At 48.5% G+C, this 3,900-nt stretch overlaps 1 pseudogene across 1 annotated transcript; it reads right to left on the reverse strand.

Moving 5' to 3' along the window:
* Positions 1-244: 244 nt before the first annotated feature.
* Positions 245-2,927, reverse strand: LOC146195215 (alpha-(1,3)-fucosyltransferase 7-like; annotated as a pseudogene). The gene is made up of 2 exons (XR_014705983.1): positions 2,832-2,927; positions 245-2,083 (listed from the first exon to the last, which is right to left on the reverse strand). The product of XR_014705983.1 is annotated as an alpha-(1,3)-fucosyltransferase 7-like (transcript).
* Positions 2,928-3,900: the final 973 nt, after the last annotated feature.

Below are 3,900 nucleotides of genomic sequence, written 5' to 3' on the forward strand. Positions count from 1 at the left end.
AAATCGCTAAGTCGTGATGTCTTCAGAGCGAAAGCTCGATGTGCACAAAATGCATGCGGCTGACGCTGTGCGCCAGTAGTAACAGATTTCATAGAACCTAGTACGGAATACGCCAAGCTGTTCGACAGTGCAAGGCTACGCAGGCAGGAGAACGGTTGGTAGCGCTTCCGGTTAACGCACATTATCAATAATCTTGTCTCTTTGATTACCACCGTTACAAATTTAACAAACAAAATCGAGAGATTCTCTCTGCTGCAGAAAAAGGCAGAAAAGAATGAATGAAAGTAAAAACCTTTATTGGCTCTGATGGGCTCAAAATGTGCAAGGGAAAGCAGATGGCTTGTGTAAACGTAATTCCAATGCTCACGTAATTCTAGCCTGGTTACCGCACATATGAGCACAAAGTAGTAACTAAAAACCAAATCAACACCGTCATTAGCACGGCGGTGTTTCGTCACCAAGAATTTCTTGCCGGCATCAGCGGTATGCGACTCGAGGTCAGATCCAGTTGATTCAAGGTTCTTTGACGAACGCCGAGTCCAAGCCATAGAGTGGCTCATCCTGGCAGGCTGTGGACCGGGTCCACCACTCCAGCACATTGGGATGCGGGCGCCGACGTATGGGGGTCTCCCACATGGCACGGCATAGAGCGCACATGACGTTGTCTGGGGGTATCAACGAGCAGCGCTGCTTCCATGCGAAATACCGACGGTACATCTTCGGCTGTTTGAGCACGGCTCGCAGATACTTGGCCAGTTCACCTTTACGCTGCAGTTTCGCCGAAGTGATTACCGAATTCTTCGGCACGTTCAATGTTTCTTTCGATGACATTAGGACCACAGGAACCAAGTCATACTTGAAGGCTTCATGTATCATCTCATACGCGGTCTGGAAACACTCGGGCCGCAGGCTAACCAAAATGAAATGGAAGCGCTCGGCAATATAGCGGACACACTCTTTTGGAGTCGCGCACCTATACGCTCCGCAAGCCGGAAGCAGGCGTAGGTGTATGATGCCGTCAGTCTTTCCAGACTGTTCCTGATCACGCGCTGAAGTTTTGAGTTCAGTTTCAAAGCGGTTCAACTCGCAGTCGTCAAGTATCCAGGCAGCATCTCCTTTCGGAAGGAGGGGCGCTGTTTCACCGCGACGATCAAAACGTTTGTCCTGCAGCTCGTCATCTGATGCGTGGCAACGGAATGTATCGTGAGGTAGTACGATATCGGCGTCTTCTCTCTTGGCCATGGTCCAGTTAAACGCGCCCGCCACGAGCGGTAGAGATAAGGACGGGTTGTCTACGATTCCCTTCCCTACGAGCGGCAGTCAGGATCTAGCCCAGAAGACCCACGTCTGAAGGTCTGCTCGTGCGGGAGGCATATCTGTCAGGTTTAGATGTTCGGCGTAGAACACGATGGCGTCGCTCCTGAGAAGTCGGCGGCGGTTGTCCGTGATCTCGCACACCACAGGATCGCGGCTGTCTTCGACCTTGCACACAGTTTTATCGCAGCCACTGTTAGTTTCGTTACTGAGCGATAATGGATGTCCGGGTTCGTCGGCGTTCCACAGGAGCAAGCGTGGGAGGCCATTGTCGTCAATGCGTTCACGCCAGGGAAGCCACGATGGTAGGGCTGCCGGCGGCATCTTTGCAGGTCCCGACCGCATAGAGAGGCTGAGAGTGAGAGCCAGGATGACCACTGCGCCACCACAAGCTAGCCCTCCTAGCACCCAGCATTTGCTTCTCCGCTTCTTACAGCACTTGGTAACGCGCCGCCCTGACCCGTAATGCAAGAATTCATCTGATGATGACTGTTCGGAAGGTGCCCTTTCAGTCGTACGCTCATCACCCGATGTGGCGGGGCCTTGGGAGCTCGGACCCGCCGCAGCAGATTGTTGTTCTCCGGTTCGAGAGGGGTCCTGGGACTCGGCGCGGCGACCAGCGGCGGATGGGGCCTCAAACTCAACCACATCGTCACTCGACCCCTCGGGTGCCACATAGCCTGAGCTTCGAGAAGGCCTGAACACCACTCGCGCAGCTCGCATTATCCTCCCGCCGACGCTGCTCTGAGGCCGGTCTGCCATCTTGAAGCTGCGAAATGGACGCGAAGCACCGTACTGTAATCTTGTCAAGAAAGGTCGGCAGCTGCTAAAAGGTGTAAACGATGTCGAAGACAAAATCATGAGCGCCGAGAAAGTACTGCGAAATGAAAGCAGAAAGTAAAAACTATGGCTTCTTTGTAAGCTCTCTTATTTCGCAACCTTAAAAAATCTTCTCAGTAAAGACAATTTGATATAGTGTATGGGTTATAACGTCGAAACCTGCCATTGACACTTGAAATCCAAAATATACAGTTACGTAATGTGTTCTAGTACATGGTTGTCTTGCGTTCCGCCTCCAACGAAGAGCGGCTGCTGCTATCATAATCACATCCGCGCTCTTGGGATAAGCAGACTAGCGCACTAACAACTGAGAATATTGCAGAGCGAATAATAAGAAAATATTGACACTAACAATAGCATAAACGAATTACTCTCACAGTTGAAGCACGCGTTAACTAAGGATATGAATAGGCGAAATCATCGTTCCCTGTGAAATCCTTAATTTAGGCTGTCGGCTGACCACTTCGCTGCAAAAAATGCACACATGATGAAATTTGTTCCTGAGAATTACTGCTCAGCATTTGCTTGCAAGAAAAAATACCCGCGTTCGGCCAAATTACAGTGAAAGCATACGCTTCTTTGGAATAGGATAACACCACTTCCCCCAAGAACAACACCCACTTAACTTCCTCTGTAAAATGTGGGACAAATTAAACGAAGGCCCCAAAACAGAATACCTTTTCTTCAACCAGGGCAAGGACACAAATGGACGCCGTTGGTTCCTGCTGCGATGTAGGTAGATGAATGCTCTGCAGTGCATGGCACCCCGTATTTTTAAAGTGCGCTCCATACGAAGATCGCGAAGTGTGATAGGTGCGATACGCAGATAGGCCTATGCTGATAAGGTATCGTTACAGAACAGTCCTACACCACGAGCCAATATAAAAAAAAGGCTGAGTTCTCGATGAGGCTGACGGCGCTTGGAAAACAAAGATTATGGCAGGCTTCCTTGTATTCTAAATCAGTTTGTCATTTCAAAAGCAAAACCCACTTTTCCTGTTTACGTGAGTATGCTTTGCCTGGCAATAGCAAAGCGATGTTCGTTTCTGCGATATAAGAAATCATATAAAACGGTCATACCAAATTTACTGCGTCTGCGAACAGTTTTGTAAAGAAGCATCAGGGGTCTTCCGCCTGTGCACCAAAGCAATAGCTTTGATGCACAGGCGGAAGGCCACTGAAAAATTTCCTCCAGTAGTCTTCACTAGGTTACGGACGTGCAATATTACCGAAAACAATTTTCTGGCTGCTTGCGACTTCATTTCGAAATTTGTAGGCATGTACAAGTGACCTATTTCACTAATCGCAGTTTTCAGGACTATGCTCAGCTTAAACAGCGTGCGAGGAAATTTAGCTGAGGCACATTGGCTACAAAGGCCATCATGTGCGAAATGCGTCACAAAGTGAAACATTACAAAGTCGAAACCGAATTCAAATGCAGAAAATCACCCTTGTGGATTAATAATTCATATGCAGGAAACCACCGCCTTGAATGCAGTTGATTGGTATGCTACGCAGCCATACAGTAACAATAACCGCTGAACGTAATTTGGCCATGATGCGCGTCAACAAATTCTGGTAGACAGAATGGAATGAAACTTTTTGGTGGCTTTTAAATGATGAAAACCCGCAGGCGTTGTTCCGAAGAATGTCTACGTGCCCAACTACAAACAGGGTTTACAGCAAACAAGAATTAGGAGTAGTGTTTTCTTAAAAAACGAAAAATGGAATGCGTTTGCACGTTCG

Source organism: Amblyomma maculatum, chromosome 3 (assembly GCF_055883805.1).
Source record: "Amblyomma maculatum isolate TAMU_Amacu chromosome 3, ASM5588380v1, whole genome shotgun sequence".
In the NCBI taxonomy this organism is placed as follows: Eukaryota; Metazoa; Arthropoda; class Arachnida; order Ixodida; family Ixodidae; genus Amblyomma; species Amblyomma maculatum.